Source organism: Centrocercus urophasianus, unplaced genomic scaffold (assembly GCF_019232065.1).
Source record: "Centrocercus urophasianus isolate 14NV4802_14NV808 unplaced genomic scaffold, USGS_Curo_1.0 seq_10, whole genome shotgun sequence".
Classification (NCBI taxonomy): domain Eukaryota; kingdom Metazoa; phylum Chordata; class Aves; order Galliformes; family Phasianidae; genus Centrocercus; species Centrocercus urophasianus.
The window spans coordinates 44,072,847-44,099,350 of record NW_024884142.1 but is presented as its reverse complement, the minus strand read 5'-3'; the positions used below and the strand labels follow the sequence as shown (position 1 = coordinate 44,099,350).

The following is a 26,504-nucleotide window of genomic DNA, read 5'->3' as shown; positions in this document are numbered from 1 at the left end:
GATAGGAATGACAAGTCACAAACTATGAGGAAACACCGGTTTTGGGAAACCTCTGCCTCCCAGCTCTTTGTTAAAACTTAGTGTGATTGTAAATATGTATCTGTAAAACAAATGGAAATAAATGCAGTACTGCAGAGTATTAAACCCGCAAATATTAAAAAACAACACCAAACCAGACAAAAAAAAAAAAATTAAAAAAATGAAAGCAAAAGCAGCCTGCTAAACAAATCCAAAGTGAAATACAGGAAATAGGGAAAAGCACACAGATGCTGAGTTAAAGCATTCTAAAAAAAAAAACAACCACCTTCTAACATCAGAGTTATCTTATACTCCTTAGCCTTTGGGGATTTTTTTTCCCCCTCAGACTTTAAATAGTGCACAGGACTATCTTCTCATCCTGTGCTTATAGAGACCTTACAGACCTTGGCAGGAAATATCTTGGTCCATGACTGACACTGCCAGGCAATTTGCTTACTGCATAATCAATGAAAAAAAACAAGTGTTATAATTAAGAAACATACAAGAGAGTTTGGCTAAGCAGATTACTACACCAAAGAATAGATAGAGGGCTTACCCTTATCCTGGGCTTGTTAGCAAATCCCAAAGGAAGGGATCTCCAAAAAGAGATTCTTCCCTGCTGCTAGTCAGCTGTTAAATGGGGTCTAGGAGAGGTAGAGCTGAGCTCCACCCCTCCAAGCAGCACAGGTGAATTGCCTTCACCTGTGCTCCCAGGGCTGACTCATTGCTTGCCTCAGGTGATCAATCAGAGGTTCAGTCCGTGATTCAGCAGTTCCCATATACTTACACAGAAAAGAGATGTCATTAACAAAAAAACTGTGAGGTAACCTAGTAATCAGAAAAGATGGAGTCATGTGGCATTCTGGATGATACAGAGGAATTTTATTTTTATTTTTTAGAGATGATTATCTCAGATTTAAAAAGTTCTCTCTGTTCTCTGCATATTATATGTGACCACTAGCCAAGAGTTTCCATCAGGAATGTGATTTCTTACATGCAAAGTGAAGGTTTGCTTACATTTCCAGTAATATATACTTTTTGCTTCAGGAAATGCCTAGATATTTATAACAGAGAGACAGGCAAGCAGCTAACTGACCGCTTTGAAGAATACTTCAGCACAGAGATGGAAAACCTGACAGATGTGTTGCATCCACACTCACTCTCAGGAATCAGGGCTGCTGATGTTTCTCCTGGGCCTCCTGGCTGCCAAGCAGTAAAAAACCATCAGAGCTGAATATGCCATCCACTTTGAGTTCCCCCAGTCTGAAGATTAAATGAGAGGTTCTTAGTTGGCTACTACCAGCATATCTGTGGGTTTTCCATTCTTCTCACTAATCACCTGCCTGCTGAGACCTGCCGCAGATCCTGCACATCATCTGTCTTAGGAAAATGGTTACTTTCAATTACAACTTTTGTTTCACATAAACTGTGTGTGTGTTCTGAATCTTAGCAAGTTAATAAATATGTAGAGCTCTGTACTTATCTATGTATACCAGGAGGTACTTTAGAATAGTTTTGGAAAAAAAAAAAAAAAAAGTTTCCAACATCTTACTGCTTGCCTGTTATTTTTCTCTCTTTCTGCCTAACTCCTTTTCTTCTACTGAATTTTTGAGCCCGATGGCAGATATTAACAAAGTCTGACAGAGATGTCTAGATATTAAAATCATACAAATTTCATGAAGATATGAAATGGGAAAGAGGAGCCTATTACTATGCTCTCTGAGGAAAAACCCAAAATGAGTATACAGTTTTTCCTAAGGGCTGGCTTGGTGCATCACCAAGGTGTTATGCTTTGCCCGAGTGCTTTTTTTAAAAAATTTAATTTAATTTAACTTTATTTTATTTTGGAAAACTTAGGTATTATCACAAATGAGAAGTGAGTGTCAGTAATTGAGGTAAGATCTGAGAATTATTTATGACAGCTGCAGAAAGGGAGAGAGTACTGTGGAAGAGTACATAGACAGGACAGAGGGTAGTGGCAGTGATCATGATTGTGAAGGAGATAAAATCATAGGAAATCAGGTCTTGGTTGTTACTCTGCACATTCAACAATTGGTTTTGTATTTGCTGATTTATATTCTATCTTTTTGGGATTCTGCTCTTTGCATGGGGTTTCCCAAGTCTATATTCTGAATAATGGAAGTATACAGCCTCCATTTATAGTTGCCAATATGATACAAACTTCTCCAACTCTGTGGAGGGCTGACTATAGGAACAAACTTTCCTTGTCCTAGCATTGCAGTAGAACACTAAAACATAAATATTTATTGCTTTTGTTAACTTTGGAGAACAACTGTTTTGATGAATTTAGTCATGCTGCAAATTATCCCTGAGCAGGCTATTAAATCTTTGCATTTGTTTATTAGCAGTAGCTCATATGTACCATTTTTAACCTCCTGTGGAATTTATTCATAACTGGTCAGTATGATTATTTACCATTTACTCTTTGTGCACTTTGATTAATCACCGGAATCAGATAGCATTATTTCTGCTCCAGGAATGGATGACCTCTGTATTATAAGCAGGAAAAATATCTTGTTTGTTAATGAATTATACATGAATATACAGTTTTTGATGACTCCTGTGATAAAGGCAAAAAAAGGCATTAATACAGAGCCACGATTCCTTCTACTAACTGTGAATACCCTACAGATCCATTCTTTCTAGTATTTCTGATTCATTCCCTTCTCTTTACTATTCTTGTGAATAAAGTCTTCCTTGTACAAATGTTTGTGAATAAAATCACTGTGAGTGTGACTCAAATAAATCAGCAGCAATAGCACACAGGCTTGTTGCTTCATGCACCTCCAATTTAAATAGAGTAGGAGATTAATTCTGCTGGCTACGTAAACGAGCTCAGGTTCCCAAATTAAGAAAGCTGGAATCCCTATTAAGTTCATGTAGAGAGAGAACTAGAATTTTTCACATTCTAAGTTCCTCAAGAAGCCCAGGTCTACATTGTTTATAAGTACATAGTCTGAATATTTTAAAGTATGCAGTGCACTTGGAAAATGTAAAGTATGCATAGAGCTAATTTTCATGAAGCATAGATACATCTTGTCTTACTGTGTGTACAGAACAAGAGATAAACAAGAGCTTGAGGGGGAATTTTTTTAATGTATCTATATTAGATTCCAAGAAATAACACTAGATGCATCAGAGATTACACAGAGGAACTAGTTTAAAAATATATATATTAATTATACTGTCATAAAATATATGAGACTTGCGGAGCAATATAACTTGGAATGAAAGCAATAAATTGGAACAAAAAATGCTTTAAAATGTGTAATTATCATGCATTAAGCTGAAAAAACAAGAGATAGAAATATCCATGCTCTTCAAAATGTCAAGTTGAACTCCTTGCTGTGAGCCAGGCTGCTTAATATATGGGTGGCTTTCAGCTCTGAAACTCTAATGCATAAAGGACAGCACAACAGTATGTTATAACTTCATGAAGATACTAAAATATAATATTTTATTAACATTAAATCATTTACTGGTATTTCTGAAGAAATATATTTTTGAATTTTTGTACCTTTACCAGATAAACAAAAATCAAAATGTCACCTGCCTGAGACCACTGCTGTGCTCAAGGTCTCTGTGCTCGGTAATATAAAACCAAACTGGTTCATTTGTTTGTTAATAAACACATCTTGCTAATCTGGGTTTCTTTTGTTTCTTATCTTGCAGCTCCTGGAAATATGGGAGAATCTGTCAAAAAAAGCCAAACCAAACCCAAAATCCCAACCTTTAAATCCTTGCTTCAATTTCAGCTTTTTGACAATATAATAACTAAAAAAAAGGACAAAGTTTTATTCTCTGAAGGCTACATGTAATTCACCTTGCTGTCTTTGCTGTTGAGAGGTACAATTTTGTCACTATTGCTTGTGTTAAGCAATGCCTCATATTATGAAAACTATCCCTGAAGACAGCATGAGCAATTAGAATCAGAGTCAAAACCAGCCAGGTAAAACACACTCAAACGTTGTAATCCCTGCTTCTAAAAACAGCATTGACTGCCCAGATAAGTCGGCTCTCTCTCTGTCTCTTCTCTTTTTGTCTCTCTCTCTCTCCCCCCTTTTTTCTAAGGACAGTTTGATAAAAGTAATCAGTTTAATCAGTGACCTTGCTTCGAAGACCTAGGTTACTGGAGATGATTTTGTTTGCATATGTAAATGTAATTATTTCCTCTCTGAATGCAGTTGGCTGCAGCCCAGACCTCTATATGTAGACTGAACACTGATAGGGATTCAGGTAAGATTTTGAAAGCAGCTGCCATACGAATTTGTCATACATGTGTCCACAGATAATTCTCCCTTTAAGTGTACATCTAATTAAGGCTCCACCTGTGGATTTACAATATTATTCACTAGCCCTCAGAATACAAGAGGAAGTAGGAGATGCTGAATGTCACCAGTATTTCAGGAAATGGCAGAGATCTCCATGAAGAAAAAGCACTAGGTTACAAGAGATGTAGATTTTCAAGTGAGAGGGGAATGTTAAGATAATTTTTCCTAATAAGAACAGGACAGAGAATTTCAGACAGTTTCCCAGTACATACTGTCCGGTAGAGTTTGTAGGGAATTCACAATATATAGAATAGTAACTTAACTACTTCAAGTGATAAGTGCTCCTCCACATCTTTAAGGAATGTTATTTATTTCTATTCTATTAGTAAGCACTTCAAATTTATTTACTAAGAACCTAAAATCATTAGCTTTCACTATAACTTTTTTTCCTGTAAAGAAATAGCTGCTAGACTGCTGTGCAGAAATATGCTAGATTGTTTTTATTTTTCGTGAACAAACTGAAGAGATTGAGTTTCTTCCATTTCTTGCTATGTTTTATTAATCATTATTTCCCCGCACTTCTCTTGTTATTTCCCATACTTTTAAAATGTACGCAACAAAACTCAGGAGACTAAAAGCAGTTCACAAATGAAACATTTAATATCCATAGGTCAAGTTTATCCTCAGAGCTACAGTGTCTAACCAAGTCATTCTCTTATCTCTGGTGTCTCCAAATTCTTTCCAGCATATGCAATCCAAGATATTCCTTCCCATCTCACAGGAATAACCTACGTCTCTTTTTTTTTTTTTTTTTTTTCCTAGATGCATGACCTTGGATTTGGCACTGTTTGCATTTTTCAGATGAGCCCATTACACCAAGAAATCTAGATTAATCTATAAAGTTGACTTGGCCTCATCATTATTTATCAGTCAAGCTAGCCAAAACCCATTTTTTTCAGTTGTTAGGAATTTTGTTTGCTTATAATTTAGTTTCAGTCCTAATCAGATCCCAGTTCATGTCCAAATTAGACACTGAACTAGCAGACTTGCCCTAGAGCTCTAACCCAACAAATGACCTCTTACAGCCCATAATAAAACTAACGTTCTTGCCACTGTTTGCTGTAAAGCTGGCAGGAACATCATTTCCATGAAAATCCACCTATTTGGTATCCTTACAATCATAAAAATATAAATGTGTTTGCTTTGTTAACTGCAGAGAGAGGAAAACACAATGAAGTTTTAGAGAAATCATGTCTACACCTCAAATTCAAAATTTGTAACCACTCAGTATCTCAAATTGGAGGCATGGTCTGAACCTGATGAGAAGAAAGTTTGCAGAGATACCTGACTTTAGCTTGCTGTATTGTCTCTTCTGTAGGATAGCTGGTAAACAAAGTTGTGGGCAACACTGGGTATTAATGCCATACAAATCTCGCTGCCAAAACTGTGTAATATTCTTAAAAAGGAAAAGTTAAACATGAGATGTTGTTAGGAAATTGCCTTGGGGAATGAGTGTTTCTAGGGGCTTATTTAAGTGACTGGACACAGCCTGGCATTAGAATAAATAGAATAGGATAGAATAGCCCAGTAGGAAGAGACCTATAAAGATCACGGAGTGCAACCACCTGACCACTTCAGGAAAAAACAAAAGTTACATCATGTTATTGAGGACATTGTCCAAATGCCTCTAGAACACTAACAAGCAGGATATATCAATCAAATCTCCATGAAGTCTGTTCTAGGTTTTGACCAGCCTCACCGCAAAGAAATGTTTCCTAATGCCCATCTGACCCTCACCTGATGCACTTTGTGCTGTTCTCAGCCTGCCACAGGTGACCAGAACCAAAGCCCAGCATCTCCCTCTGCTTCCTCTCCTCAGGCAGCTGCAGACAGTAGTGAGGTCATCTCTCAGCCTGCTCTTCTCTATGCTGCCAACACAGTCATAGAACATAATGCTCAATCCCAGTGTATGCAACTGGGTATGAATCCTGACTACTGTTGAACCAGAGGATAGTGTCTTATCTATAGTTCATTCATGAAGGTAGTCTCTTTGCACCATCTCACAACAGAAAATTAAGCTTCCCAAACCATGAGATATCTAGAGATACCCAGACACACTTCGTCAGTCTTTCTATACAACCTGCCTGTATATTGAGTTATACCAACAATAATATTCATTAGCTAGGTCTTGTTACTGTGCATATAGAATTTTTTTGTTGTTGTTTTCTAAGTTAGTGATTTCAAATCAGTAACTTCAGATGCTATTTTCAGTGCAAAAATAATGATATGGCTGACTGGAATAGATACTGTATATTAACCTTTAATTTACTCCAGGCATAATAGCTTAATCTCAGACACATAAAAGCAATCCAGCTCTGAGCGCTGCTGTTAGGAAGATACTTTCTTCAGTCAGAACAGCTAAAATACAGAGCAACTAGCATACAAAGAAACAAACATATGACTTTGGTTTCACCTTGATGATGACTTGATTTTCCTCTTATGCTGGAAATGATTTGTCTTTCCAACTAGAATAAAAGAAAATGTTCCTAAATAGAAACCTAAGAAAAGTAGATGCATACTCTACACACATTTACGTATGTATTCTGGACTATATTTGGAATGTGGCACTGCATGGTGTTTTAAATGATGTTGTGAATTACATGGTTCATAAAACTGCAACAGAAATTGTCTGAGGAAGGCTTGGTTCTAAATAATAAAAGTTGTCTTTTATTTTTTTTTTCTATCTAGCTGTTGACAGAAGCTTGTTAACTTAAAAGGAGAAGCTGCATCTCCACGAAACCAGATGTATAAATATTTTAACAACATCATAGATGTTTTCCCTGGTGCTGCAGCACGTGGTAGCTTCAGCTTCTAAGCTCACACACGTACACAGGTATTTCAGCTGGGAGGGAAGGTAGAGAAAGAAAGCGAACATGGTTCACGGTTAAGAGGGCAGGTGGGGCTTGGCCAGATGAGAGAGCAAATGAGTCTTTACCAAGTGACCAGCTTAGAGCTTTAGCTACTTTTTAATTCCTTTGTTTAAGAAGACCCTCTGGGTGCTTTTGGGCATTCAATCTAAGGAGCATTAACAGGGCCCATTATAATTATTAGTATCTACAAGTGTGCCTCATCCAGAATCATTTGTAAATACAATGGCAAACCTTATTTGAAAGAAATGGAGCAAGGCAGAGAATTCTGCTTGCAAAATACGGAGTTGCTGCTAGGTGCTCCTAGTTTCCAAGCGTTTAATCCATCCTTCATGTACAATTCAGTGTGCTTTGGAAACAAGAAAAAGGAAACTTATTAATATATTATCAATGTATTTGTAAACCTCATTGAAGGAAAGCATGCTGCTCTAGCATCAAGCATGAGAAAAATGCCCTGGATATTTTTATAACACAATTTAAATGATCACTTGCTAGGCTACTACACAAGACAGAAATAACTTCTTACGTGAAAAATGTAAAGCTTTATAGAAGAAAATCCTTGCATTCATATTTGTGTAACATTCGGCTTTGCATTTACTTGTCCCAAGAGTGGTAATTGTATCACCCTCACAGGATGGCCTTTCCCTCCTCAGGGCAAGTCAGCAGCTTTCACTGATATGACACAAGCTCCACAGTACCCAGGAGGTCTCTTTGGTCCGGTACTCTGTCTATGCAAATGAAAGCTTTTATGAAGCAAAACCTCTCTGATTTTCACTTCACTAAAACGTACCGACCATAAAATTATACAAAACTAAAAAACGCGGTGGTTTTTTTTTTTTTTCTTTTGAATTTTTCATGGGATTTAGGGTCACTCAGCTGTATTCATATCTCAGAAAAGAAACAATGTTTTCAACATTGCAAACTACAAAATACAATGAGGACTCTTACCCCATATAGTTGACAATAAGTTTTACTTTATGAACAAGAATCTGGTATAGCAAGTTAAAGAACAGTTCTTAAATATTAATAAAGCATACTTTTCCCCTACTTCAACCCAAGAAAATATAAGGTTTCTGATGCAGTATTGCAACATTGGTCTTTTAATGCTTATGACTTCTGATTAATTATTGATTACATTTTTCCTAAATAATTTATTTTCATCAGTTAAAAAAAAATATCAGGAATTCATGGTAAGAATTTCTGCTGCTGGTATGAATCTAGAGTGTGTGGTCATGTACAATTAGAAAATAGAGCACTGCTAACACTGACATAAACATTTTTGGAATAATCAATAGAGTGTCCCTTGAGGGCCCTGCCTGTGGTCACCTTACTCCCACCTCATGATCTCAACCTGGAGCAGTTCTGCTCTTGTCACTCCCGGCCTGTACCAGATGCAGTCTGGTCAGGTACAGCTCGTCTATGAGAAAGCACAGTGCTGGTAGATGACATGCATGCTTTCTAGTTGCAGATTTTTAAGATGTTCAGTTTTGTCTTAACGTCTGTTGCCTGCATTGTATAAGAATGCGTAAGACTAAACTACAATTTTCATTCAAAATTGCTGTCTGTTTACAGGGATACTGCAATTGCCTACCATTACAGTACCATTACAGCTGTTTACAACATGTAGACTGCTTTCTAGCCACCCAGCCGCCTCCCTCAACCTTTCTTCATAACCTCTGCTTCTCTCCATTCCTGAGAATTTATTTTGTTCTTAAATATCTTAACTAACTTGCTGATATGAAATATTCAAGCATAGAGTTAATTTAGCAAAATGATTTTCACTCTCACCCTTTTTTTCTTTAGTAATCAAAACCATTCTTCAGCTATGCTGAACAAAACAATATCCTTTCTTGTTTGGTGTGCTATTGCAGCTGATGAGGAACTGCTCTCAATCTATGACAGCTTCCCCTATTTTCATCCTTGAATTTGGTGCTTGGCCCTTGAAGCTCAGCCTGATGTCTTTCAGTGTTGTTTTATTTGAATTACTGCTGAATCAAACAGGATTCCTTGATTCTCAGCTCCTTTGCTGTTAAAGGGTTCCCGCTGAGCCTGACATTATCTCAGCAGCTTCTTTGTACTGTCTGTGATTCCTGTGATGGAATTGTACAGTACTCTTTAGCATAATAAAATCCTTGGTCTTTTTCGTCATTTCTGGTACATTTTGTGGACGGTCCAACTTTTACAATATTTGTGTTCTCCCTCTTAGAGAAGCTAACGGTGCTTGTTTACATACAGAGCGCACTTTTTCCTTTATGGTCTGGACATTGTGAACATTGTGGGCTCAGAGGGACATCTTCTACATGTTGAGAAATTGTTTAGGAGCAGTGCAGACTTCTTATAATTATTCTTTTTCAGTTTAAGAATATTCTGGTGCTGCACTGAAATTAAATATATAGACTACTTTGTCCAGCTCCCTACCAGCTATTGCTGCTGCTGTTTGCAGAAGTCAACAAATATCCTATTTATCAGCACTCTGATAAATAGATCAATGTACCACATCTGCTTACTGGCCTCAGATTATTTTCCTTTTATAAAGCATTAGCACTTGGCCTTACTCCTCCCCTATAAAACCTCTGCTTTTCAGTGTCACAGTGGTTACATTGTTGCTGTCTCCACAAATAAGCTGGAATCAAAATTCTCACTGATCTAGTAACGCCATTACAAAATACAGCAGCAGAATGGATGTCATCTTCTGTAATGGATGTGATGCTTCGGAAGAATGCAGCAATCAGAGAATATTATATTGACATATGACAGATGCTATAGAGACATGAAATATTCTTGTATCTTGAAACTATTGCGTCACTGTTCTAGAAGTGTTATATGTATTTCTGCATGTATATACACATGTGTTCCAGTGCATGTGTGTTCTCTGTTCCTATAATTAGTCTGATAATTCTGATAAACATAATAGATACTGTTTTGGTGAGATAGAGGACATGAACCCAATTCAATTTAAAGACAATTTGCTCCTACAGTCCTGCCAGGCAGTGTTAGGAAAGTGAGACATGCTTCTCCACACAAGACAGCAAGGCTGCTTATTGCTCTGCTATCTGTTTCCTCTGTTGTTGCATTCTGAAGAAACTGGACTGTGGTCTGAAAGCCTGGCAGTTCCTGGGCAACTTGACACTGTGCAAGATTCTGCTGCTGATGCTGATGCTGAGGCACCAGGCCTTTTGGAGCAAGCAGAATACAAGAAGCCCTACTGGAATGGCTGGTGTTATTTTTCACTCTATTTTCACCACAGAATAGTGAGTGAGTACTTCCTTCTAATCATACTGATTTTGATGATACACATAATGGACCATTTGTGCCAAAACCTTTAGGGTTTCTCTCTTGCTGCTTGAGCATCTGAAGCCTAGACACTCACTCTTGTTTTGCAGCAGAGACTAGCATCTTTAAGTATTACTCTGGGTAGCCCAATCCTTGGTTTGGAATCAGCCTAGTTTGTTGCTTTGAAATAGTCTTCCCTAGAAACTGACATCACAAATCTCACAATTGATCTTGTCTCTGACACAAAGCTTACTTTGTATTCTTCCAAAAGGAATGGTACTGTGTAGTTTTATCAAGAAGAGAAAGCTAAGGAGCAACATTAGAAAGTTAGCATAGACGTAAAGGGTCAGGCCAAAGATGTATCCTGCCTCCTGCCCTGATTGTCTAAGTGGCCAGAAGCAGATGTCTTGGGAGGCAGACAGAGAGGGACAAGTATATTACCATTATTTCCTGAAATACTCTTGCTGCACAGTGTTCACTATGTGTTTAGTAATCCTCAGAGAATTTCTGTTCCATGATAACAGTGTTTTCATGTAAAAAGTAATGAAAACTGGAATTATTTATCTAGAGTGATGGCAAACATAGCTATCAATAATCTTTTGAGGTCCATTCCTGGTTGCAGAATAAAACAAATTATTTAAACAAGGGGTATAATTCTTGTCCTTATCAATGAAATCTCTTTCACTTAATCTTATAACATCACATTTAAATATAAACTAATTGAAGATTTTTCTTATGAAAGTGGAGATAAATCATTTCTGACATTTTTTAGGATGGAATGAACTGCTGGCAAGAAGTCTGTTCACTACAGAAGTTTGGTGGGCACCCAAAGCCAAATGCAGATCAGTTTTCCCTAAAACACAGACCAGATTCAACCTGTTCCTTCCTGTCACGTTTGCTAGTCATTTGGTATCATAACATTATTTCTGTCCACGCTGTCTTCCTGACTTCCTAATCTTTCCTTTGAAAGTGGCAGTAATGAACTTTATCTTCGTATTTTCATTTTTATGCTTTCACCCCCAGATTGGCTACAAACGTCAGTTTAATTCTTGTTACCACCACTTTCCTGTTTATGCAACATTGGTTTGTTTTCCTGGAAATAAGCATTACAGGTAGTCTAAGACTTTCTACATTTCCTGCTGTTCTGTTCCAGTATGTTGTTTTATTCTCCTATTAATCACCTTCTCTTCCTTGCTGAGAGCACTAGTAGACAGATCTCTTCTACTCTGTTTCATGCATTGTGCACTAGCTAATTACATTAGAAGACTTGTGCTTTATAATTCTGAATTGTTTCTTTATTTATGAATTCTATTCACATAAGTGTTAGAAATACAGGAAGAATTTGAGCCCTGGAAGCACAGACTGGTGTTCTGCCATTTCCTCCATACAGAAATCCCATGAAGGTCCACAAAGGAAAATGTGAAGTTCTGCCTTTGGAAAGAAGTAACTCCTAGCACCAGTACATGGTGGGAGAGAAAGCTGCCAGTAGGTCAAGGCAGATGATCCTTCCCCTCAGCTCAGCACATTTGGAGTGCTGAGTGTAGCTCTATCTCCTCTAACACATCCAGTATGAGAAAGTTATGGACACACTAGAGAGAATCCAACAAAGGACCAGAAAAATGATTATGGGATTGGAGCATCTCTCTTATGAGGAAAGATTGAGTGAGTTTATGTTCAGAGATAATCTTATCAATGTTAATAAATACCTGAAGGGAGGGCATAAAGGGGACAGAGCTAGGCTCTTCAGTACTGCCAAGTGACAGCACAAGAAGCAGTGGGCATAAAATGGAACACAGGAGACTCTCTCTGACTATCAGTCAGATATTTTTTACTGTGTGGCACTGAGAGGCTGTGGAATGTCCTCCTTAGCGATCTCCAAAAGTTAACTAGTTGTGGGCACTGTCCTCCTGCTCTGGTGTTCCTTTTTGGGCAAAAGTTGGAGCAGATGGTCCTGCCATCCTCAACCAGTCTGTGATTATGTCATTCAAACTGTTTCTATTATTTTATCTCTTAGAACCCCCCACAAGTGGTGACTATCTTTGAAACACAATACGAATGGAGATCAAGTGTAACATCAGCATTCATGTAATGTCAACCTGCAATCTCAGCCTTTATTCCTTGGGAAGAAAGAAAAGAAAAAGGAAAAAAAGAGCTATTTTTTACTTAAAACAATTGTATCAAAGAAGCTCATCTGTTTTACAGTGATTTCTTTACAATATTTTTATTTTGTATCCAGTACTTCTCTAGTGAGTAAAGTACAAAAAAGTCTGGAGACAAGGACTTTGAGTATTTTTCCCTTTCTAAGGGAGTAAACTAACCTTTTGACTAAGAAGTTCAGTCTTTTTGTTTTCTTTTTAGGGCCTCATAAATCTTGAATACTTGGTTACTCTGGGGCCCAGCTTTGTTCTTCCCATTTATTTCCTAGCTATTCTGTGCCCCACTTAGTTGATAAATTTTCCATGAAAGCAGCAGATTAAGATTTGACACCCTGAAATCTGGTGTAGAGACTTCTGACTTAGATTTTACATCAACTGAGAAAAAGCTTTAATTTGTACTATTTGCACTATTTGTAAAAGATAAGGTCTAGTTTCATTACCCAAATATCATTTTCCAGTGGCTGACTTTCTAAAATGACTGAAACACGGTCTACTGGGCGTTTATCTAAATTCTGTACTCTTCAGTTTGAATAAATTGCAATGCTTATTATTCTGTCCTCGGTTATACACCCATGTTCCCACATAATTTTTTTTCTTACTCCTGTGTTTTTACTATCTATTTATGTTTTTACTTATTAAAGCTCTTTATAGGTTAGAATAAACACATTACTTTGGATTATGAAAATAATTTTAAATATTCAGACATTTTATATTGCTGCTTTAATTTTTATTTTAGGATTGAAGCTGGAAATTTTCCTTTTGAAACTATAAAACTGGCCAGAGTAAAATGGTCAAAATTTTTCTTCTTAAACTGGCACATTTTTGTAAACAAAGTGGTATATGAAAAGAAATAATGCTGTAAATTTTGTCTCCTGTTGAAAAAAAGAAATGTTAGGATAAAAGACTTCACTTAGTGTCAGTCAGCATTCCTCCTGTTTATTTGTTTTATTCATCTAAATACTAAAATATATCACACAATAAGAAATAAGAGGAGCAAAGAAGAATAAGAAAAACATTGGTCTTGCTGAGTTTTTGGAAGTTATCATTTATAAAAATACACGTTCCAAAACCAGCATGGCTTAAGTGGAGAAATAACGATATTTAGGAAGGTTCATGTGATAAAATTTCTATCAAAATACCTTTCAGCTGCTGTCTATTGTTCCTTTCTAAATTGTAGAGATTTGCTACATACACGGCAAAGTTACTTGAGCATTTGTGAAGTAAAAAGCCTGTAAAGAAAAGGTGTCCACCCCTTTCAAAAACCTCCTCAGCACAGACCCTCCAAATTCACATTTGACTGTGCAATTGCAACATATCTATTGATCGCAATCACATATGGCAATACAGGACTACACTTTAACAGATACCTAGCCAGCAAGTCTCCACATAACTTTTTAGGTCAAATGTAGCATCTTAAAGGGGAAATGTGGGTGTAAAACCTCCTTGTTTCAATATCTGATCACCATGTCTTCTCTTGCACCATTCTGGGGCACTGAAGAGTAGTTACATTCTGTCATTGTCCCTGTGAACAAAGTGGCAATGGTACAAAGAAGTTGTACTCCAAAGTGTTTCAGATTTTTCTTAGACGATGTCTAATATGTTTTCTGCCTCTCAGTAAAAGTGTTATCAATTTTATCCTGTAGGCAGATGAGAAATTCCCTTCTAGCTGACTTGAAAAATAGAGTAAGAGTCTTTACAGAGCAAGCATTGTTAAATGAGTTTGCCACCAACATTTAAGAGACCGGCATATAAGTGACCTTATATTCTCAGCACAACCAATATTCCTTAACTCTGCATCTCTACCTTTTCCCCTCTCTGTTATTGAATTCCAGAAAGATGTGCAAAGACATTAATACCTCAGCTGGAACAACTAAGACTGAATATTATTGAGTTTTCTTATTAAATGTGGCATTTTCATTGAAATCCCTTTCTTTTTTTCTGAAAAATCACGATGCTGTATTATCTGTTCTGATACAAGAGCATTGCAGAAAGTGCCTAGAAGGTAATACAGCTTAGGAAAACAATTAAATATGATGGCTGGCCAAAGGCAATTTATACATTTGTTTCCTTCTTGGCAGGTTATATTTTTAGCAACAAGTTCTGCACCTGAAGCATCAGTGCATTACTTTCATAGTGACAGAAGGGAGAGAAAGGCTGTTTTGTGTAATCCCATCTTACAAGGATGGGTGAGTCTGTCAAGAACAGGAGTGAGATGTTTGTGTTAAATTCAAAGTACTGCCATGTGAATGTAAAATCTACTTCAGCAATATGAGCATGGAATAATCAAAGAAAAGTGAATGACAAACCGTGAATGTGGCTCATGGTTTAGTACAGAATTACAGACATTGCCTCTCTACAAATTTTGTGCTCATCTGAAAACTTTAGGCTATGTACACATATAAATAATGATTATGAATTGTTTAACCATGGATGCTTACCCTTAGCTTCCTTTCTTCTATTGAATCTCAGTACATCATAGGAAAAAAATACAGATTGGCAAAATTATTTTAATTTCCCAGTTTTGCTTGGCTATCTTCACCATTTCTTCTTTTCCTGAGAAAACGCATACTTGCTTCCGGCTTCAAATGCCCATGAGATGTTCCACACCATGGAAATGCTCTCCAAGTGAGAGTTGAGGAAATGTTTCAAATGTCTAACTCCAGCAGCTGCACATGAACCATACAATTGTGAATGACATTTTGAGTCACTCTCTTGTTCACAGACTGAATAAACAAAAGAAATGCTTAATGCAGAGGCATGGAGTCCTCAATTGCCTGTTTTTTTCCTGTTCTGCAATCCAGAACTGAGCCAGTGATGTACATCACTGTTGTGCAATGATATATGATTGACGAACCAAGTAAGTAGAGACAATAGCTGCCCAACAAATGGTCTATCTTTATCCTCCTAGACTTACCACAACACCCATAGGATTTGACCTAGTGAGTGTGCTGCCAACTTCCATTGTGGATGAAGCTGTCTTGCAGTTATATACTACACCAACAGATATTAAACTTCTGATTCTTCCAGTAATCAGATATGAGCTTAATTTTGACATTTGTGACATGTTTGTGAGCTGCCTTGCTGGAATCGGTGAGGTTATTCTTGCTTGTAGGGATTTTAGGAATGGCTAGGCTAGTGGCTCCTATTCAGCAAAGCACTCAAGCATGTATCTGCCTTTCCCACTAAAGTCCAATTAATGGATCTCAAGTATGTGCTTAAGTATTTTCTTAAGTTTAAACAGTGATAGCTTATATAATTGGGGTCAATGAAGAGAAACTGTGTCAGCAGACATAATGAATGATATTTTCTTCACTTCAAGCACAGATGAAGTGTTTGAAAGCAACAAATGATATTACTCACTCCTATTACATATGCAAACTGCAAAAAAACCTTGAAGTCGCTGCATCCTCAGAAAGAATTTTTTTTCTGTGAAACCATTCTGTCTAGATTGAAAACAAAAACAAAAACAAAAACAAAACAAATTAAAAAACCCAACTAACTAAGGAAAAAAAAACCGCCAAACACCAATTTTTTTCCTTTCTTCTGCTTCCCAGAGATCACGAAGCTAGCCTTTTAAGTATGTTACATCCAAGGATGTATCCAAGGATACATTTTCCTTGTGAAACACATAATTGTATTCTCCTGTTCAGATACCACATTTTGACTCTTCTATCTCCTTACCAGAAAACTGCCAGCATTTTACTCTCTTTCTCATTTTCACCTCTTCTAAAGCATTTCCTTTTCCTGGTTCTGAAATATTTTTTTTTCCTTTACAGATGCTACAGTCCCATTTCAGCTACATTTTAAGAATCTGTTTCAAATAATCTATGTCTTTAAAAGATTTCCTTGCCTCTTAAAGTGGAACTCTTGCTACTCTAAAACTGAGAGAGATCTTGCCCTCCACCTTCCAGGATGGATGATGTAAAAGAAAGAACTAAAAGGAACTGGAAGGAGTAATACCAAAAAACACAAAGCTAACAGAAATGATTTAAGTATAGAGAGGTGACCCCAGGCCTTCAGCTGTGAGGCACTGTCTGTATCTGTTGCTGAGGAACAATCTGTCCCTCAGCACATGGAGAAATGAGTTACTGCTCTTCTTCAAGACAGGAATGGATAGCATCAGAGGGTAGCATCTCCCAAAGAGAGGGAGAGTTTTTCATTGGCACCAAGAGCTCCCTGATAATCAATCATTTCTAAAAATTGCTGTTTGATTGAAATCCTGTAAAAATGAAAAACTTAAATTTACTTAATAAGCATACTTATTCCAAAAACAAAAATAAATTCATGTTCTGAATGAAAAGCTCACAGTTCTGCAAAAACACAGTATTAAGTAATTTAGTTTCACTGTATGGGGAAGCCATCTTTTTGAGTCTATTCTGAGACACTAAATGCCCAACTTTTATAAAGTGTTATACTGAATAGAATCATCCTAGCATGAATGGTTTGAACAAGAATACTAACGCTTACAAAACTTTTTGTGAACTTCAGACAGGAAAAGTTCTGATTTCAAGAAATAGATCCAGCGCAAGATTAAGACCTATAACTTCAATGGTTTCAAATACAGGTCTGACTGTGTGACAAGTATCTGAATTCCCATTACATGGAATATAATGCTTCATTGTAGTTAATGGAGATAGTCAATGGAGTCCTGGGAGTGATTCAGATAACAAGGCAATACGTATGTACTGTAGGATGAAACAACTTGCTTAGACTCCATTGTGCATTTCATGGCATTGTGTGTCTGTTCACAGTACTGAGAACATCATTGCATTGCATGAGACATGAGACAGCTTTGCACAATAGCTGATATTCTGGTGAAGGTGGTACTGAGGAACTGGTAGGGTTTCTGTAATGTCGGTTCTGTGTCTCTCCAGGGTATGATTTGAAATCACTGATTTTCCAGCCCTTTTGACATCACCAGGATAAGACTGTCTTAATGTTTGCTGGAGCAGCTTGATCCCCAGTGAAATGAATTGCAACTGAAAAGACCTAAGCACTGAACAAGCAAATGTTAGGCCTTATAAAAAGAGGCTTTATATAAAAAAGGCCTTCTATAAAACTTACATTCACTCCCGTGTTACATAATTTATTTGATATCTGAGCCCCTCTGTCAGGTTTTGAATGTAAAAATAAAAGGCAGAATTCTGATTCCCTGAACTTTAGAAAGTATGGTAATCACCCAGGAGAGAAGAGATCAGGGTTTGGATCTGTTCTCTAAGAAACGTTATTTAATATTTTAGCCACTGACAGTGGAACATAAAATGCACAAACAAGACTGAACTTATACACTTCTCTTGGAAAATGAGTGCTCTGATTAAAAGGTTGAGAATCATGCTTCCTCTTTTACATTCCCTCTTTCAGCTTCAAGTTCTTTCCTGCTGAGGGTCTCTGCCTCAAAATGATGGAGAGATGTTTACTCTGAAGTACTTCTGCACAGATTATTGACAAGGGGACTTCTCTAGGAGATTGGAGACTATTATTTTTATTCTTTAGAATGCTAGCATGGGAAGGAGAGAATCGAATCTCTCTGGCCTCTCTTCTGTATAAGAAATCTACCCATTTGATAGTCTCAAAAATTCACCTTATATTTTATAATATATTAGGCCCCTTAGAGAATACAGGCACATACAAAGCTTATATTTTAGGTGGGAAACAGGATCCTCAAATGAGGGCAGTTCAGAACACGTGCAAGAAAAGATTACTGAAGAATTGAGATGGCCAAAAAATTTTTCAGTGAGGGATCTGATAATGTCTTCATGGTCAGATGAACTTGAATTTTTTAACGTCACAGGTCCTGCTTCTTTAGCTCAATATTCATTTTAGATAGCCACATCCTTCATGAGACCTAAGCCTTAATCTTTCCTTTATCATTACCTGTTATTTTTTTCTGCTTGTAAAATTTGTTAGCAAATCTGTAAACATAAGCCTTCCATTCACTACTTTTAAGGCTGATTTTGTTCAGTATTGAAGGCAATTTTATTAGTATAAAAAGAAACTGTAGCTTTTTTTATCAAGTTGAAGCATACACCTTTCAGCTCTTTTTATGTCATACAGCACAGATTGATCTTTGTAGTGTTGCAGATGCTGGAAATGAACAAAAACTGCTCCTGAATATGACAGATATTAAAATGTTGCTGCAAACCCTAGAGAAGAAATATCAATTATCATTGCAACTGTGTTTTAATGAAAAGGCAAAATAGAAGCGTCTCATTTTCAGGATCATCAGACTCACCAAGTTTTTTCTCATCGTTAGACAAACTCTCAGTTGGTAGCACATTTTACCTGGAAGAACCTGAAGAAACTAATTTTCTGCCCATTTGGAATTGAGCGCAAACTTTGGTCTTACAAGAGATCTGTGTTTCTTAGCTCAGATCTTTACAAACCAAGAATCTCTGATTATTTCTCCTTTTTTCAAACTTAGTCAGGCAGCGTTGGACAAATTCATATTCCTTCGTGAATTAGTGAACTTTAAGCATATTTACAATATTGATTATTATCTTTATATTTAGAACAATTACACTGAAATATGAAATATGAATAATAGTGTAGCTTAAATTGCATGTATGTAAGTAGTTTGATATAAACTGCTTAACTTTCAGAAGATGATTGATTTTGACAGATGTAATCCCCTAATGTTTCACAAGTCTCCCTGTTTCACCTTTCTAGATTCCCTTCTTCTAACCACAGTGGTTGCATTGAATTCCTTAATCAAATCTCTGTTCTGCAATTGCTTTCATAACCATAAAAATGCAGTTCTTATTACTTCCATAGTTTTAACTTCTGGAAGTTTTGGTGTACACACGGTAGTCTCTCCAAATCTCATATTTACCCGTTCTGAGATGCCTGACAACTGGGGTATTTCTCTCTTCCCACTTTGTTACAGATTAATCTTTTTGGCTATATAAATACTTCTCCTAGAAGGAGCCATTCTTATCCAAACCATATGCTTAATGCCAGTATAGTTCCAGAAGAACAGAGTAGTTTGTGATTCAAGTTTGACAGGGGAATTTCCAGCCTCAAGAAAACACAATTTGCTAAGTAAAGCGAGTACTTTTGACTGAAGTTTTGAGAAATAATTTTCCCTCTGAAATGATACTTATAACTCAAAAATGTTATTCACCTTCACACTTGGAACTCCTATTCAATATCCTGAATGTCTATGATTTCAGACTCTGACTGTGGTAAGCAGACTGAAAACCAAAAGGTTTGTTTTGATTTTCCCTTTGACATGTTATTTTTAACTCATAAGATTATTATATCAATAGCACTCAAACAAGGGACAGAATGTTTCCAGAAGAAGTTTCATGAAAAAGTTGCTATGATCACAGTAAAACTGTGGTCTGGTGCAACATGTCACTCGATTAAGACAGGTACATTCGTGTATTCACCACCTTCACATGCAGATGCAGTGATAACAATGTCTAAAAGAGCCTATCATCTAGGTTGTCTGAATTCTCTCAAGCATTATTGTATTTCAAAGTGAGGAAGGCACAAGAGTATTTTCAATGCTCCTTCATGTGTATTTGAATGGAGAATGCTGCATTCACGAATAGAGAACCCCAAACTTTGCACAGACCTAGTCTTCAGGGTTAATGTGAAGAGAATCAGAGTTGCAGTTCTCTTAAAAGTCAAAAACAAAGAATTCCCCTTTACTGTCTCCAAACTGAGGCGACAAGGTATTGTAACTTGATGCTTTCATTGATACATCTCAAACACTTGTGTGTTTCTGTTAATGAAATAATGCCAAGAAGTCTCAGGGAAGTCCTGGAGTTAGATTTAGGTACACTCTAACACATCACAGTGGTGATCAGAATTAAAATATTTCTGTGCAGATACACAGGTGCCTCTGTCCACCCACGGCAAACCAAGGAAAAAGGCATTCTAGGCAAGTATGTAGCTTTAAGTAACAAAGCTTTTGGCACACATATTGTTTTCATAGACAAGATGCCTACATTATTTGTTGTTATGCTTAAGTGTTTCCTAGCAACCTATTTCTTATCTCTGTAGGGGATAAAAACACATCAACACTATATAGAAGTTGAGAGTCTTTGACAGCATCATAACTTTTGACCACCACAATTAATTACCCAACATGCTGGTATCAGTCCAAAGTCCTCTTTCTCAATAAGTATTAGCAATGTATTTTTCCTAATGCATTCCATTTTCTGCTTTATGATAAAATTAGCTTATTTGTATTAAGTATACTGTGCAAAGTGCAGAGCATCCTAAATAATGATCCTCAAATTAACCAATGTCAAGAATAGCAAATACCACCTGATGAAGGTGACTTTTCAAGATTTATGCTGGTGAACTATTAATGGGCAAAATAGAAGGGCCTTCTCAAATAATCTTTCCTTTCTTCTTCCTGCAGGTCATTTGCTAGTTCTGCTTAGCATTCTTGTATGGTTTTAAAGCAGTTTGTTCTGTATTTCTACAGTGATAGATAATCACCATCAATATCTGCTAACTCAAGGCTAGCATACAGATTCAGTACTAGAGAAGTAAAGAATGCCATCTACAACTGAAATATTAGGACAATTTATGTTGCTCTGTGTATGGTTAAGATATTGAAAGAATAAAGAGATCTCAGAAAAACAAATAAAAGCAAACACGGATGAGTGAAGAGAGATCATACGCTGAAATAACTATACATTTTTATGGTAACAGGTTATCTATTGAAAAATCCTCACCTCAAATATATTGAATGTTCAAAAGAATGAAGACATTAACATTTATAGAGTCTTTTCTTTTATAGTGGATTGTTTGTAGTTCTCTTAGGTTTTCTTTCAGTTCAAAATTTCACTAATAGTTCAGAATAGTAGGATTTTGCAGCATTTGCTCATCCTGCACATTACAGATAGGTAAAATTCAAGCTGAAAGAACACGTCACTGCAGTTTTCAGAAAAGCAAAAATTTCTTGGCAGTTACTCCATCACTGTATTATTTATTTAAGTTACTAGAGCATTTATTCCCTTTTTCAAGGATATATCAGAGACTGGTCAAAATGTCCTCTCTGATACTATCATTTTGAGATGCATTCCTTTGGTGTTTAATATGTCATAAACTTCTCTTCCAAGCAGATTGAGGAAGCAATGCATCTGCTGATTTCTGACCTTTTTAAAAGGTTAGTCACCTACCTTTTTGTATGAGTATCAGGTCTTAGCCTTTCTATGCTGCCTTTATCAGCTACAGTGATATCAGTGATAAGTCTTACTCACTTATAAGACAATCTATATTGGAGTTGTTCACTTTCACTGCACTGATTCCTATAATATGCAGGCAATATGATTATGAAAAAAACCTGCAGATACCTCATATTGCCTCACTGAGGTTATGTTCCAACTTCATAGCAATTTATATTTCCACTGCACGTGGTTTTTTTTAATAGAAAAAAGGAAAAGGAAAAGAAGAAAAAGGACAAAGCGTATATAACACTGGCCTGTAGTTTGACACAACCTGGAAACATACTTTTAACTAAATGACCTTATTAAATTTTGTGAGTCTGTTATTTCTTGTCCTATTATTATTCTAAATATAATACTATGGAATCTGTGACTCGTGCGTAGTACTACAGGGTAGATTTCTTTTTGATGTACTCTGCATTAGTATTAGTTATACTCATCTATGTACATGGATGATATATGGTGCAACCTCTACACTTGCTGCTGTATTCTAGAGAGAAAATATTACTGTTGCTGTAATTAATCCTGATACATAAACCAATGCAAGTCCAAAAAAGATGGTAGGATTGGACAATGAGGAAAAACATTATTCTCCTAAAAATTGTTTCATTACTACTATTGGAGAGAACTAATTATTGCAATAAGTTCTTGCAAGAAGTACAATGTAAAAGGAGAAAAATATAAGAGCTAATGTGGAGTGTGTTTGGCAAGAGATTAAATTAGCAGAGTAGTGAAAGTTATTTGTCCATTATACTAAGAATCAAAGTACCTTTGCATATCAGCTTTCCTTGAAGAAGCCAAAAATCAAACACACTGATTCCTGACTGGCATACACATCTTAACTAGGTCTTGTCCAGATTCACTTGGCAAAGGCAAAATCCAAGGCAGCATGTGAGTGAGTAGATGTTACTATATGCTAGCAGGCCTACTATCAATATACGACTTCCTTGCTAATGGTACATGAACAAACTGAAATTGTGAATTGAGAAGATGTTCGCAAAAAGGAATGATGGGGAAAAAGATGTCTTTCACGTAAATTTGGAACATTGTTATCCTGATCTCATCATGGTTAAACAAATTCCTACACATGAGGAAGGATGACCCCCTGTACACGCTGCAGGCTGACTACCTGGAAAAAAAGGTTCGCATAAAAATACTCGGGAATCACAGTGGACACCAAGTTGAAAATGAGTCAACAATATATCCTTATAGCAAAGAAGGTTAACGACACCCAGGACTGCATTAGGCAGAATGCTCCAGCAAGTAAAGATAGATAGGTGATCCTTCCTCTCTGTTCAGCTCTAGTAAGTCCACAACTGGAGTGCTCTCTCCAGTTCTGAGTACACCTCATACAAGATAAACATGGATATACTGGGGAGAGTGCAGAGAACAGCAGTAATGACGATGATGGTACTCAAGCTCGTCTTTTGAGAAAAGGTTGAGGGAGCCAGGACAGTCTAGTAAGGAGAAGTCTCACAGAGCATCTTACCAATACACATAAATATCTGATGAGAGAATGCAAAGAGGACAGAGCTCTTCACAGTGGTGCCCAGTGCCAGGGCAAGAGGTGATGAGCACAAACTGAAGCACAGGAAGTTCTGTCTGAATACAAGGGAAAAAAATAATAATTTTTAATATTTTCATATTATATGTGCTTTAGTTACAAGATGGTGACCAAGCATTGGCATAGTTTACTCAGAGAGGCTGCAGAATCTCCCTCCTTGAAGATTTTTGAAAAATCTACACATGCTCCTGGGCAAGTGGATCTAGGTGTCCCTGTTTAAGCAACAGGTTTCTCTAAATGACTTCCAGAAGTTGTTTTCAAAATCAGCTATACTGTGATTCTGCATTCTGTTCCACATACTATTTTAGAATTGGCATCATAAACCTCTTCGTCATCTCCTGAGAACTGCATCTTCTGTAGGGGCTACAATGGAAATACATTTTCGTGAACACTACAAACTCAGCAGGCTCTTCTAATAGGGAAATAAAGCTATAAAATAATAGACCAGAGGAAGCACACTGTAACTGTTCTTTATAACTCTGCATTACAAAAAATGAAAGTGTGTTGGATCTTCTGAAAAGAGCAACTTTACAGAGATTCAAAGTTCCCCTTTTCTCTGTCTCACTGGTATTATTGTGAGATACTTGGCAGCTGGCTTTCTCACTTAATCTTAGTGCTATGAATATATCTAGGTCATCCAGCTCTGCAGGTAAAAGGGCATTTGGGACTTAAAAGGGAAAGGCAACACTTTCACTTCTGATTGGCAACTGTCTGACAGGCTTTTTGTTTTCAAACCTGAAGTGACACACCGAAAAAAAGTTGCAGTTCAAAGTGAATATAAAATTGAGAAAAGGACACAAAATAAAACATTACTGGGGATGAATGAAATGTTTTAGTTTTTCAAGTTCCTTTTACACAATATCAGTGTATCTATGTGAAACATTCATCACATGGATCTGCATACTCACCAGGTTTTGGAAGTTACATTCTCTACCTCTACTTAGAGAAACGTGACACATATTTTCCAAAGGACCGCCAGCATCACAGAGTTACTCTTACTCGTGCTGCAGTTGAAACAATAATTTTCTCAGAAGCAGAATAGCTTAATTATCTAAAAATAGGAATACTGCAACCCCCAGATTTCATACTTGTTAGCTTTATACATGAGTGACTGGTATGTGAGTGACTCGTTTTTCTTTAGGAGACAACACTGTCAAATCACCAAGACTTTCTGAGCACTTCAGATAGACTGCTAGGAGTTGTTTTTCTTTGCTTTGTTTTGTTTTGTTTGTTTGTTTTTGTTTATTTTTCCTAATTCTGTGGTTCAAACTAAAGTTTTTCAGATTAAATTTGTGTGTAATTTTGTAAAATTTGCAAACATCCATGTCTAGACTGATTTTACTCACTAACATTCATTCTTCACCTGACACAAAAGATATCAGAAGGTGTTAAGCGTCAGATGCATAGCAGTTTGAGATACTCACACAAAAACAAATCTTACAACCGTTAGTGATTTGTTTCTTAAAGTAGTTTGATGATGCACTTGATTCAGTTAAATTGCAGCACTTCTTTAAGTGCCCCTGGGAGATTTTTATGGCTACAAAGAAGAGTATCCGTAATCTTTCCTTTACTTAGTTCTATTCAGTCATTCCTGGTTACTTTGAACCACTCTACATGAATCCTCTCTCATTTTCCTTAAAATACATGTCATTTCTGCATCACAATTTAGACAGGTGCTCTGTATTTAGCACTTCTTCTATTCCTCATAAATCACTCCCTTCTAGACCCTCAATCATTTTTATTATTTGTTCATAACTTCTGATAGTACTCATTAAATGAAATGTCTACAGTGGCACTAAGCAAGAGTAAGTGAACAAGGGACCAAGGCTGGAGTTAATAAAATAAAAATAAAACATTACCTAACTTGGGCATCCTCTTAAGTTTGGCAATCGAGTACAGATAAATAATAGCACAACAGGGGAAAGGAATTACCAGAAGCTAAAGTGAGGTCCTCTGTTTTGCATAGAAGGGAATAGTAAACCAGTTAATTCGAATATTCCTGTATTCTAAATCAATATTGTAATATTGTGTTCACATCAGTGATTGCTAGCATTCAAAACTTAGAATATCTGAAAGTAAGACTACTGTAAGGACAATATCTGTTGCACTAAGATCCCTTTCTGAGCCCATATATCATAACTTTGTTTGGTGATGCCTTTACGAATCCTTTTAGTACTTAAGAAATGTCATTTTTCAGAAGCCATTACCATTTAATCAAGATTTTAGTCTTAGCAAGGAAACAGTCACATTTTTGACAGCCTGATATTTACAATAGTGCATTCTGTTTGTTTTATTTTAGAAGGCACCTTCTTTTCTCCCATGAGACTAATGAATGTCAGGAGATTGGAATTCAAAGTTTTATAGATGAGATGTTAGATTGTGTGAAACTATGTACAGGACTTACTTCAGGCTTTCTCATGAACAATCAGTTTTTCAAGAAAGATGATGACAAGAAGTGACTTGTCAAAGAAGAGGTAGAAAACTTTATGGGACTTCAAAGCAAACCGCCTTGCAGTTGACTGAGCAGATACCTTCCACCACTACTGAGATGTATGTGTCCAGATTCTCTGTCTGACTGTGTGACAGAAAAACATATGACAAACTTCCAAATTTGTGGAAAATGGAAAGTGAGAAGACAAATCCAGCAACATATATTTTTAGATTGTATAATTATGCATTTGGAAAAGAAAGAAAATTGGATAAGTTACATTATAAAAGAAAAGGAAAAGCAAAGGAAAACTCAGTAAAATATGTTAAAATAATCATAATCATTCATAATATAAAGGTAAAGCACTACAGTGCACAAATTCTTTATAGAATTACTTATGGATTCTTTATCAAGCTCATCCAAAAATCTAGTTTTGAATGGCTTATAACATGACTTTTTGCATTTGTTTTTGGAAGACTTAGGACAACAAAAGTGTCCATAGTGATTCTACTTGCAATTCAAAGAGGATTTGCTTCTTATAAAGAACTAATTCCTCCTGTATTCACACACTTTCATTTCCACTTTACCTTAGTGATTCAGGCAGAGGGAAAGAAAGTATCTGGAAGAGTTCCATGGTAAAACTTTTTTTTTTTTTTTTTTTTTT

General features: G+C 36.5%; 1 protein-coding gene across 1 annotated transcript in view; it reads right to left on the bottom strand.

Moving 5' to 3' along the window:
* Nucleotides 1-26,504, bottom strand: part of NKAIN2 (sodium/potassium transporting ATPase interacting 2) — a 289,894-nt gene that overhangs the window by 136,705 nt on the left and 126,685 nt on the right. The gene's annotated exons all lie outside the window — the stretch shown is intronic.